Genomic DNA, 13653 nt, shown 5'->3' on the forward strand with positions numbered 1-13653 from the left:
CTCCGCTCGTGGACTGTGTGTTGTGTTGCCCTCATCATCATTTCATCCTCACCACCGGCACGCAATTCGCCCAGTTTACACTACTTCTCATCACCAGTGACGATACAGGAGGACAGGTCTTGTTCCCGAGCAATTCGATGACAAACGAGCAGAGATCCACATATGTCCACCCGCTAAATTTGTGATTCTGAATTAGAACGTGCGGTACCTGTACACCCGATTTCTGAACATTCCCCATTGCATGCAAAAGTCGCACGATGGTGAACGTCACAGTTCATCACGTTCGCCATTTCTCAAGTACACTGACGTGGATCAAATGGTTCAAATGGCTCTGAGCACTATGGGACTTAACATCCATGGTCATCAGTCCCCTAGAACTTAGAACTACTGAAACCCAGCTAACCTAAGGACATCACACAACACCCAGTCATCACGAGGCAGATAAAATCCCTGACCCCGCCGGGAATCGAACCCAAGAACCCGGGCGTGGGACACTGACGTGGATCATTGTGCATTAAAGCTTTTAAACGATCTACATCAAACCCCGAAGGTCTTCCCGAACGTGGAAATCCACTGATGTCAAAATAATTCCCCTAAAAATAAGAAAACATTTTCTTGCCGTGCTCTGTCCAACGGCGTTATACATAGCGCGTTGTTTCTGGCAACCTCTGCTGCTATCACCCCTCCATTGAACTCAAAACAGAAGAAGATGTCGAAAATGTTCCGATTTCTCCACTTGGCACTCAATTTTCTAGAGTCCTCTGCTCCACTCACTATCTTCAAATGACAAAATGACAAGACGTAAACACAAATAGTACCAGTGAACCACAAACAGTAAACGACATTTGATAAATAAACCCACAGCAACCGGAATACCAACATGCAAAACAAAAACGCTACCAACTTACACACCAGGCTAATACCACAGTCTAACGTAACAGTCGTGACAATCCGACTCATTTTTGTTATCCACAACGATAGCAGCGCCCCACACGGCCAGCAAGCAACACTTCTGAGCCCGATATCGGATGAGTGCAAATACTACCGCATTAATCGGTAACAGTTTTTACAATAGGTAGTGCATGCAGTGCCATTAAAATCGACAATAACTTAAAAAATATACACTACATTAGTGATAGTTTAGATTCCTAACGATCCTGGGAGATACGAAACGGTTCATTGCAGGACAGGTTATTTATGGTTCTCTTCTAAGATGTAGACATTTACTTAATAATGTTGCTTTCCTTTAATACCTGAAGACCTGACCTTTTACATAAAGACGCCTTGTATCTACTCAACAAAACAGAGTTTTGTTCGCTAAACTTTCAGCCAAATCAGTGACTGTGGGACGTAGAAATCCTACAGCAACGTAATACCTACGTTATTTTATGTACCAGATAAGCCACCACAACTGAAGCTTAAGCGAAAACCACATAGACATATTAAATCGTCAAAAGCTGCAAACGAAAGGCCAATCCCACAATTGTTTTTCAATCTGAGCCACAAATGGTAAGAACCTTCAACACAGTCGCTTTTGAAGCAAAAGTAATTCTATTTACAAAAATATTCGTGTGTTAGAAAGTCGAGTGAAGTGTAAGAAAGGGCGATTCAATGAATTCTATGAAAAAAATTTTAAGTGCCGGGGGAACTGACTTATGATAATAGCAACAGACAATAACAACAACATATACATGAAATGCGTTTATATTCTCTTACTTTCATCAGAATGAGATGGAGATATACACATATTCGCAAGTATTTCTTCGTGAATGATACTTGAATCACTGTGATACGACTGTTTTTATACATATTTCACAATAATTCATGTCTCTTAATAAGGTACTAGCGGATGGAACTCAAAAATTTAACAAATATGCCCTTAATTAAGTGGAAAATAATCAAAAACAAATATTTTGTTCAAGAAGCGTGCGACTGCCTGCTTTCTCAACGCTTGGACCGTCACACGGTAACGACTTCGCACGAGAGAGTGTCGTGACTGTGTATTAGACTACTTTTCAGTCTTCAGTTCTTCTCAGATTCCCGTATCAAGTATGTTCCTTTTCTTTGTATTCTCATACACGCTGGATACAACAGTGTAACAAACATATGGGAGAAGCTTTATTGAGATGTTATATAAAAAAGAAATCAAAAAAATTCTCAGATACGCGTTCTGGCGTGCTGACATCGCATCGAAGGGTCTTATATATTAAAAGAAGCCTTGGAGATGAGGCAGTATCTTCCAAATGTAATTTGGCATAGTAAAAACGCCATTGAAAAGAGACTAGCCGGATTTTATTATTAAATTTTCCATTTATTTTGATGCCTCGGTTTAGTTAAGAACAGCCACCGTGGATACCATGACATTTTTGGGGCAGCTTCAATTAAACCCATTGCAAACAAAACTCTTATCTTATCTACACTCACAGTGTCAGTTGTGTATACGAGATTACAGCACCTGGATTAATTAGCATAGAGGAGCGAAGTGAAACGAGACACGTGTAACGCAGTCATTCAATCACAGGTGATGAAAGAGGAATTGGTCTTCTTGTGCATTTTTTTATTCTTTTGATATTTTTGCTCACTAATTTTCTTATATTTAATAAGTTTTGTCTCTTTTGTTCATTTTTCTGTCACTGAGACTATTGCCACGCTTTTCTACTTATTGTTAGTTCAAAGTGTCTGTCGCATTCTTCGGCCCAAAAAAAAAAAAGCTTCAAATGGGTCTAAGCACTTAACATCTGAGGTCATCAGTCCCCTAGACTTAGAACTACTTAAACCTAACTAACCTAAGGGCATCACACACATCCATGCCCGAAGCAGGATTCTAACCTGCGAGCATAGCAACAGCGCGGTTACGGACTGAAGCGCCTAGAATCGCTCGGTCACAGCTGGCTTTGGTTATGGGAGCTAAGTGTTCGGCTTTACTTATTAGGTTTTCTTTTAATTGAGCCAAGTTTTGTTTTTGCATGTCTTCAGTTGCTACAGGAAACTTCGTGGAGTTTATTATCTTCTCTAGATTGTATTTTCTTCTTTTGGGGTTGTTGGTTCCGTTTTTCCTTTCGGAGATGATATTGAGTTTGATCAGAATTTAGGTTAGCTCCTTTGAAGTGTCTGGCATTATGCAGTTCTTTATGAGAACTTCAGTTTGACTGCCACGCGATGGAAGAGGAATTCACCCAGTTGTGGGTTTGGTGACACTCATACTTTCTGTTTTCGAGGTAGCTTTTTAAAGGCTATGGATTTCAGGTTCATGTTTGTGCTTCGCATAATTCTATCATCTGATGTCATTTTGGTTAGTTATGTTATGTGTTGGGTAGTTTCCAACCTTTTTTTTCATTTCTTTTCCTTCCCTACCTGGTCACTTACGTCCCCTGTAAGTAGGATATTTTATTTTTCTGGAATTTTGTGAACAACATCATCGAGTTGGTCCAAAAAACGTTACACCTTTTCTTAGTTCTTCCTGTTGTTTTTACTTATGGGAGCATGCACATTCACGATGGTGTATACTTTGTTAGCAGATTTGGAAGTAAGTGTGGGGTGTATTTTAGCCTGTGATTCAAAGTTTATAACGGAGTCCAACCTATTATTTTTGTCTGTTATGAAACCAGTTCCAAGGTGCTGTGTGTTTTCATAATTATTTTTTTTGTCTGCCTTTCCCTTATATACGCTGAAGCCACCATAATCAAAATTTTTTTCGTCCATGAATCTGGTTTCTTGTAAGACCGTTATGAGAATTTTGTGGTTCTTGAGGATGTCTGTAAGATTTATTATTATTATTATTATATCTTCCTACAAATAAAAAATATTCACTAGAACTGTACATATTTTACATCATGCCATAGAAATCACACAGAATAATCTCGACAAACAGTTTGTACAATCTATGAAGATTAACAATAGTTCGCCTTCGCGGTATTAATAGCACATCGAGTTCGTTACGATGAGCAGCTTGATGTGCAGTCAGATGATCTCAAAATTCACACTATCACCTGTGTTCCCTTCTAGACCAAAACCTACAACGAAAATTCATTTCTCCACTGGGACTCGATCCCTGGATTGTACGTCACCTAGGCTATGGAGGTATGAACAATTGTTTGAAGGATACTAACGAGGTAAATAGACAAAGACGGCTCGTTTTCCAAAGAGTAAAAAAAAATTGTTTCTGTACATTAGTGCTGCACCATAACTTGTACGTTGTTGCGACAATTAACTAAAAAAATAGCGTACTTAATAAGACTTAATATGTAACAACAATTTTACAGTTGTTGTTGTTGTTGTTGTCTTCAGTTCTGAGACTGGTTTGATGCAGTTCTCCATGCTACTCTATCCTGTGCAAGCTTCTTCATCTCCCAGTACCTACTGCAACCTACATCCTTCTGAATCTGCTTAGTGTATTCATCTCTTGGTCTCCCTCTACGATTTTTATCCTCCATGCTGTCCTCCAATGCTAAATTTGTGATCCCTTGATGCCTCAAAACATGTCCTACCAACCGATCCCTTCTTCTGGTCAAGTTGTGCCACAAACTTCTCTTCTCACCAATCCTATTCAATACTTCCTCATTAGTTATGTGATCTACCCATCTAATCTTCAGCATTCTTCTGTAGCACCGCATTTCGAAAGCTTCTATTCTCTTCTTGTCCAAACTGGTTATCGTCCATGTTTCACTTCCATACATGGCTACACTCCATACAAATACTTTCAGAAACGACTTCCTGACACTTAAATCTATACTCGATGTTAACAAATTTCTCTTCTTCAGAAACGATTTCCTTGCCATTGCCAGTCTACATTTTATATCCTCTCTACTTCGACCATCATCAGTTATTTTGCTCCCCAAATAGCAAAACTCCTTTACTACTTTAAGTGTCTCATTTCCTAATCTAATCCCCTCAGCATCACCCGATTTAATTTGACAACATTCCATTATCCTCGTTTTGCTTTTGTTGATGTTCATCTTATATCCTTCTTTCAACACACTGTCCATTCCGTTCAACTGCTCTTCCAAGTCCTTTGCTGTCTCTGACAGAATTACAATGTCATCGGCGAACCTCAAAGTTTTTACTTCTTCTCCATGAATTTTAATACCTACTCCGAATTTCTCTTTTGTTTCCTTTACTGCTTGCTCAATATACAGATTGAATAACATCGGGGAGAGGCTACAACCCTGTCTCACTCCTTTCCCAAGCACTGCTTCCCTTTCATGCCCCTCGACTCTTATAACTGCCATCTGGTTTCGGCCACCTTCAGAATCTGAAACAGAGTATTCCAGTTAACGTTGTCAAAAGCTTTCTCTAAGTCTACAAATGCTAGAAACGTAGGTTTGCCTTTTCTTAATCTTCCTTCTAAGGTAAGTCGTAAGGTTAGTATTGCCTCACGTGTTCCAACATTTCTACGGAATCCAAACTGATCTTCCCCGAGGTCCGCTTCTACCAGTTTTTCCATTCGTCTGTAAAGAATTCGTGTTAGTATTTTGCAGCTGTGACTTATTAAACTGATAGTTCGGTAATTTTCACATCTGTCAACACCTGCTTTCTTTGGGATTGAAATTATTATATTCTTCTTGAAGTCTGTCGGTATTTCGCCTGTCTCATACATCTTGCTCACCAGATGGTAGAGTTTTGTCATGACTGGCTCTCCCAAGGCCATCAGTAGTTCTAATGGAATGTTGTCTACTCCCGGGGCCTTGTTTCGACTCAGGTCTTTCAGTGCTCTGTCAAACTCTTCACCCAGTATCGTATCTCCCATTTCATCTTCATCTACATCCTCTTCCATTTCCATAATATTGTCCACAAGTACATCGCCCTTGTATAGACCCTCTATATACTCCTTCCACCTCTCTGCTTCCCCTTCTTTGCTTAGAACTGGGTTTCCATCTGAGCTCTTGATGTTCATACAAGTGGTTCTCTTATCTCCAAAGGTCTCTTTAATTTTCCTGTAGGCAGTATCTATCTTACCCCCAGTGAGACAAGCCTCTACATCCTTACATTTGTCCTCTAGCCATCCCTGCTTAGCCATTTTGCACTTCCTGTCGATCTCATTTTTGAGACGTTTGTATTCCTTTTTGCCTGCTTCATTTACTGCATTTTTATATTTTCTCCTTTCATCAATTAAATTCAATATTTCTTCTGTTACCCAAGGATTTCTATTAGCCCTCGTCTTTTTACCTACTTGATCCTCTGCTGCCTTCACTACTTCATCCCTCACAGCTACCCATTCTTCTGCTACTGTATTTCTTTCCCCCATTCCTGTCAATTGTTCCCTTATGCTCTCCCTGAAACTCTCTACAACCTCTGGTTCTTTCAGTTTATCCAGGTCCCATCTCCTTAAATTCCCACCTTTTTGCAGTTTCTTCAGTTTCAATCTGCAGTTCATAACCAATAGATTGTGGTCAGAGTCCACATCTGCCCCTGGAAATGTCTTACAATTTAAAACCTGGTTCCTAAATCTCTGTCTTACCATTATATAATCTATCTGATACCTTTTAGTATCTCCAGGATTCTTCCAGGTACACAACCTTCTTTTATGATTCTTGAACCAAGTGTTAGCTATGATTAAGTCATGCTCTGTGCAAAATTCTACCAGGCGGCTTCCTCTTTCATTTCTTCCCCCTAATCCATATTCACCTACTATGTTTCCTTCTCTCCCTTTTCCTACTGACGAATTCCAGTCACCCATGACTATTAAATTTTCGTCTCCCTTCACTACCTGAATAATTTCTTTTATCTCGTCATACATTTCATCAAGTTCTTCATCATCTGCAGAGCTAGTTGGCATATAAACTTGTACTACTGTAGTAGGCATGGGCTTTGTGTCTATCTTGGCCACAATAATGCGTTCACTATGCTGTTTGTAGTAGCTAACCCGCACTCCTATTTCTTTATTCATTATTAAACCTACTCCTGCATTACCCCTATTTGATTTTGTATTTATAACCCTGTATTCACCTGACCAAAAGTCTTGTTCCTCCTGCCACCGAACTTCACTAATTCCCACCATATCTAACTTTAACTTATCCATTTCCCTTTTTAAATTTTCTAACCTACCTGCCCGATTAAGGGATCTGACATTCCACGCTCCGATCCGTAGAATGTCAGTTTTCTTTCTCCTGATAACGACGTCCTCTTGAGTAGTCCCCGCCTGGAGATCCGAATGGGGGACTATTTTACCTCCGGAATATTTTACCCAAGAGGACACCATCATCATTTAATCGTACAGTAAAGCTGCATGTCCTCGGGAAAAATTACGGCTGTAGTTTCCCCTTGCTTTCAGCCGTTCGCAGTAGCAGCACAGCAGGGCCGTTTTGGTTAATGTTACAAGGCCAGATCAGTCAATCATCCAGACTGTTGGCCCTGCAACTACTGAAAAGGCTGCTGCCCCTCTTCAGGAACCACATGTTTGTCTGGCCTCTCAACAGATACCCCTCCGTTGTGGTTGCACCTACGGTACGGCCATCTGTATCGCTGAGGCACGCAAGCCTCCCCACCAACGGCAAGGTCCATGGTTCATGTAACAACAATTTTACAGTAAGAAAATAAAAAATAACCCATTGAAGATGGCACAAAAAGTACTGAAACATATGTCTGGATGAAACAAAAGAAAAGGTGTCTTGCATAAGGCGGAATTCCTCGTCCTATTTTCATAGCAAGCACAGACATAAGAAGAACTGCAACATCACAAGATGATTATATCAGTTAGAAAGTTCCCAGATGTCATGCCATCTGTCTGTCGCGAAAATATACGGGAATTCTGTAGCCGATTTTATTATTTCACGATGCACTGATTAATTTTCTTTGTAACTGCACATTCTACTGCAGGTGGCTAAATACTTAACGATCCTAACAATGTACCCACTACGACAAATTCATTACACGTACACAGGAACAAATGGCACGAGATTTAAAAACAACAGTTCTCAGAACAGTCGCAAACTCAACACAGTTCTAAATATTTGAAATCCTAGAGATTCATAGGAAGCATAAGAGCAAAAAAATGCCTAATACTTCCACGAAAACATTGCGATACATTTCAAGAGAGCTAGAGCTTTGTGGAGTAGGCCAATCTTCATCATCTGTTTCAGCGCATGCTTGGTGTCTTTGCCTCAAACCACTTTTCACTTACATTTCAGCGCACGTATTTGTGAAGCATGAAGCGACGACAATCGACGACAATACAATCTTTTTAAAATTTATAGGAAGTTCCCCCCCCCCCCCCCCCCATGAACTATGGACCTTGCCGTTGGCGGGGAGGCTTGCTTGCCTCAGCGATACAGATGGCCGTACCGTAGGTGCAACCACAATGGAGGGGTATCTGTTGAGAGGCCAGACAAACGTGTGGTTCCTGAAGAGAGGCAGCAGCCTTTTCAGTAGTTGCAAGGGCAACAGTCTGGATGATTGACTGATCTGGCCTTGTAACAATAACCAAAACGGCCTTGCTGTGCTGGTACTGCGAACAGCTGAAAGCAAGGGGAAACTACGGCCGTAATTTTTCCCGAGGGCATGCAGCTTTACTGTATGATTAAATGATGATGGCGTACTCTTGGGTAAAATATTCCGGAGGTAAAATAGTCCCCCATTCGGATCTCCGGGCGGGGACTACTCAAGAGGACGTCGTTATCAGGAGAAAGAAAACTGGCGTTCTACGGATCGGAGCGTGGAATGTCAGATCCCTTAATAGAGCAGGTAGGTTAGAAAATTTAAAAAGGGAAATGGATAGGTTAAAGTTAGATATAGTGGGAATTAGTGAAGTTCGGTGGCAGGAGGAACAAGATTTCTGGTCAGGTGACTACAGGGTTATAAACACAAAATCAAATAGGGGTAATGCAGGAGTAGGTTTAATAATGAATAGGAAAATAGGAATGCGGGTAAGCTACTACAAACAGCATAGTGAACGCATTATTGTGGCCAAGATTACAGTATTACAAATTTATATGCCAACTAGCTCTGCAGATGACGAAGAAATTGAAGAAATGTATGATGAAATAAAAGAAATTATTCAGATTGTGAAGGGAGACGAAAATTTAATAGTCATGGGTGACTGGAATTCGAGTGTAGGGAAAGGGAGAGAAGGAAACATAGTAGGTGAATATGGATTGGGGGGAAGAAATGAAAGAGGAAGCCGCCTGGTAGAATTTTGCACAGAGCACAACATAATCATAGCTAACACTTGGTTTAAGAATCATGAAAGAAGGTTGTATACATGGAAGAACCCTGGAGATACTAAAAGGTATCAGATAGATTATATAATGGTAAGACAGAGATTTAGGAACCAGGTTTTAAATTGTAAGACATTTCCAGGGGCAGATGTGGACTCTGACCACAATCTATTGGTTATGAACTGCAGATTGAAACTGAAGAAACTGCAAAAAGGTGGGAATTTAAGGAGATGGGACCTGGATAAACTGAAAGAACCAGAGGTTGTAGAGAGTTTCAGGGAGAGCATAAGGGAACAATTGACAGGAATGGGGGAAAGAACTACAGTAGAAGAAGAATGGGTAGCTTTGAGGGATGAAGTAGCGAAGGCAGCAGAGGATCAAGTAGGTAAAAAGACGAGGGCTAGTAGAAATCCTTGGGTAACAGAAGAAATATTGAATTTAATTGATGAAAGGAGAAAATATAAAAATGCAGTAAATGAAGCAGGCGAAAAGGAATACAAACGTCTCAAAAATGAGATCGACAGGAAGTGCAAAATGGCTAAGCAGGGATGGCTAGAGGACAAATGTAAGGATGTAGAGGCCTATCTCACTAGGGGTAAGATAGATACTGCCTACAGGAAAATTAAAGAGACCTTTGGAGATAAGAGAACCACTTGTATGAACATCAAGAGCTCAGATGGAAACCCAGTTCTAAGCAAAGAAGGGAAAGCAGAGAGGTGGAAGGAGTATATAGAGGGTCTATACAAGGGCGATGTACTTGAGGACAATATTATGGAAATGGAAGAGGATGTAGATGAAGATGAAATGGGAGATACGATACTGCGTGAAGAGTTTGACAGAGCACTGAAAGACCTGAGTCGAAACAAGGCCCCCGGAGTAGACAACATTCCATTGGAACTACTGATGGCCTTTGGAGAGCCAGTCCTGACAAAACTCTACCATCTGGTGAGCAAGATGTATGAAACAGGCGAAATACCCTCAGACTTGAAGAAGAATATAATAATTTCAATCCCAAAGAAAGCAGGTGTTGACAGATGTGAAAATTACCGAACTATCAGTTTAATAAGTCACAGCTGCAAAATACTAACACGAATTCTTTACAGACGAATGGAAAAACTAGTAGAAGCGGACCTCGGGGAAGATCAGTTTGGATTCCGTAGAAATGTTGGAACACGTGAGGCAATACTGACCTTACGACTTATGTTAGAAGAAAGATTAAGGAAAGGAAAACCTACGTTTCTAGCATTTGTAGACTTAGAGAAAGCTTTTGACAATGTTGACTGGAATACTCTCTTTCAAATTCTGAAGGTGGCAGGGGTAAAATACAGGGAGCGAAAGGCTATTTACCATTTGTACAGAAACCAGATGGCAGTTATAAGAGTCGAGGGACATGAAAGGGAAGCAGTGGTTGGGAAGGGAGTAGGACAGGGTTGTAGCCTCTCCCCGATGTTGTTCAATCTGTATATTGAGCAAGCAGTAAAGGAAACAAAAGAAAAATTCGGAGTAGGTATTAAAATTCATGGAGAAGAAGTAAAAACTTTGAGGTTCGCCGATGACATTGTAATTCTGTCAGAGACAGCAAAGGACTTGGAAGAGCAGTTGAATGGAATGGACAGTGTCTTGAAAGGAGGATTAAGATGAACATCAACAAAAGCAAAACAAGGATAATGGAATGTAGTCGACTTAAGTCGGGTGATGCTGAGGGTATTAGACTAGGAAATGAGACACTTAAAGTAGTAAAGGAGTTTTGCTATTTGGGGAGCAAAATAACTGATGATGGTCGAAGTAGAGAGGATATAAAATGTAGACTGGCAATGGCAAGGAAATCGTTTCTGAAGAAGAGAAATTTGTTAACATCGAGTATAGATTTTTAAGTGTCAGGAAGTCGTTTCTGAAAGTATTTGTATGGAGTGTAGCCATGTATGGAAGTGAAACATGGACGATAAATAGTTTGGACAAGAAGAGAATAGAAGCTTTCGAAATGTGGTGCTACAGAAGAATGCTGAAGATTAGATGGGTAGATCACATAACTAATGAGGAAGTATTGAATAGGATTGGTGAGAAGAGAAGTTTGTGGCACAACTTGACCAGAAGAAGGGATCGGTTGGTAGGACATGTTCTGAGACATCAAGGGATCACCAATTTAGTATTGGAGGGCAGCGTGGAGGGTAAAAATCGTAGAGGGAGACCAAGAGATGAATACACTAAGCAGACTCAGAAGGATGTAGGTTGCAGTAGGTACTGGGAGATGAAAAAGCTTGCACAGGATAGAGTAGCATGGAGAGCTGCATCAAACCAGTCTCAGGACTGAAGACCACAACAACAGGAAGTTTTCAAAGGTATCGACATACTTTCACCAGCAATGTTTTCAGAGAACCGTTGAAGTTTAATCTCGTAGAACGCTTTAAGGTGTAACTGCTTCCGTTGTACTTAAACGATGTAGAAACAGAGTGTTATCGCACCTGTCGTCCCACGACTGGCATTTTTCACTTTATTATCTCCTGTTTTGTCAGTTTAACTGCTGAAAACGTTTCATGGATATACTTCAAGTAAGGTCTTTGACTACCCTAGTCCATATCTCTAAAAGTATCATGGAATTACTTTTGCATTTAGCGCATTCATGTTGATTATATGTGACTGCTGATGACAAATGGAAATGAAAGAGGCAAAGAAATCGTACACCGTCGGCCACTGTTGTTTGCCTTTCGGACTGATCAAAGAGAGTTCTGAATCCCACATTCTATACCAGAGTGACAGACAATTTATTTCTGAGATTTGCCTACTAAACGCTTAGTTACAACAGACTCTGGTGAAGTTTTAACGAGTGTGGAATGTTACTGCGCAGTTACACATGATTATTCCGCAAACTTTCTGCTGTACAGAGTGTATCATAATTAATGCTGTGTACACATAAAGTTGAAGTACACGATACTAGAAGCGAAAAAGTCTCAGTAAACACAGGTTCGAAAATGCATACCTTAAGAGGTACGAGCAATTTTTTATCTTCGATACTGTGAAGCAAAGCTCTTTTACTGCAACCTCTTTGCTTTCCATATTTTGGAAAATGGTAATGTGGACCAAAACAAGAAAAAACCTCCAGTAAACATGTGCTCTAAAATGCATTCCTTAAGAGCTATGAGCACGTGCTCATCTTCGCTACTTGGAAACACAACTCTCCTAATGAACAATTGCTCACAACTTTTAAGGTATGCATTTTAGAGCACATGTTTACTGGACTTTTTCTTGTTTTGGTCTATACTCCTACTTCCCAAAATGCGAAAACAAAGAGCTTGCAGTAGAAGAGATTTGCTTCACAATATCGAACATGAGAAGTTGCTCGTACCTCTTAAGGTATGCATTTTCGACCCTATGTTTACGGAGACTTTTTTGCGTCTAGTATCATGTACTTTCAACGGTATGAGTTTACGCCATTAATTATGATACACCCTGTGCACACAGATAGAATGGGTACTTAAAACTGTACATGTAAGGGCCATATAAGAATAATGTTAGAACTACTTGTGCAGCAGTTTGATTAGATCAACTGTCAGAAATGGGAATTTTAGGCAGTGAATGAGCAACGCGTGTGAGGTACGTTTTTGTAAACTGCTTACGTTTCATAAAAAGCAACTGCCTGCACATCAACGTAAGTGGCGCCACCTTGACTACATAATAGCCTCTGCTGTGCCCAGACTGAAGCTCACTGCTGCTTACAACTCACGATTGTGCAAGATTTAGTACAGGATGTACAGAAAGTCCGCGGGCACTTCCAATTATTTATTGCACAAGAACTAAACATTGTACAGATGTCACACATATAGCATTTTGAAGAGAAACTCTAAAAGTCTTCGATACGCCAACCATGAGTGGCCCGGCAGGCGTCAGTAAGGTAACTGAATTCTTGCCATACCCGTCCCAGCATGGCATCGTCGACTGTGGCAGTCGCTTCCCGTATTCTCCCCCGGAGCTCTGCTACATCACGTGGTAGAGGCGGTACATACACCAGATCTTCAACGTGTCCCCACAGAAAAAAGTCTCACGGAGTGAGATCTGGTGACCGGGGAGGTCATTTTATGAAACATCTGTCCCCTTCTGGAGCACGGCACCTACACCCGCCATGTTTGCGACTAGCGCTGACTATCGGCAATGTGGCGGTATACATGAAAAAAAAAAAAACTTTCAGGGTTTCTCTTCAAAATGACATATGTATGATATCTGCACAATGTTTGGTTCCTGTGCAATAAATAATTGAAAGTATTTCCAGACTTTATGTACACCCTGTATTTATAATTATAAGAATACACAAACATGCGTTTATCGTGTGGAAGAGCACAATATACTATCCAGAAAGCCAATCGAAAAGTTTCACAACTGATAGTAGTATAGCTAAGCTGGTTCTGGTGCAGTCCAAATTGTTCCCAGACCCCCCCTACCCTTCCCCCCCACCCCCACCCAGGCGTCATGTCCAAACCTTCACACCCCCTCCCCCAATAGTGGGAAA

The 13653-nt window shown here is 40.7% G+C and overlaps 1 protein-coding gene across 1 annotated transcript in view; it reads left to right on the forward strand.

Moving 5' to 3' along the window:
• LOC126235665 (ATP-binding cassette sub-family C member 4-like) overlaps positions 1 to 13653 on the forward strand; it is a 359166-nt gene that overhangs the window by 40613 nt on the left and 304900 nt on the right. The window lies entirely within an intron of this gene.

The sequence above is a fragment of the Schistocerca nitens genome, chromosome 2 (genome assembly GCF_023898315.1).
Source record: "Schistocerca nitens isolate TAMUIC-IGC-003100 chromosome 2, iqSchNite1.1, whole genome shotgun sequence".
Taxonomy (NCBI): domain Eukaryota; kingdom Metazoa; phylum Arthropoda; class Insecta; order Orthoptera; family Acrididae; genus Schistocerca; species Schistocerca nitens.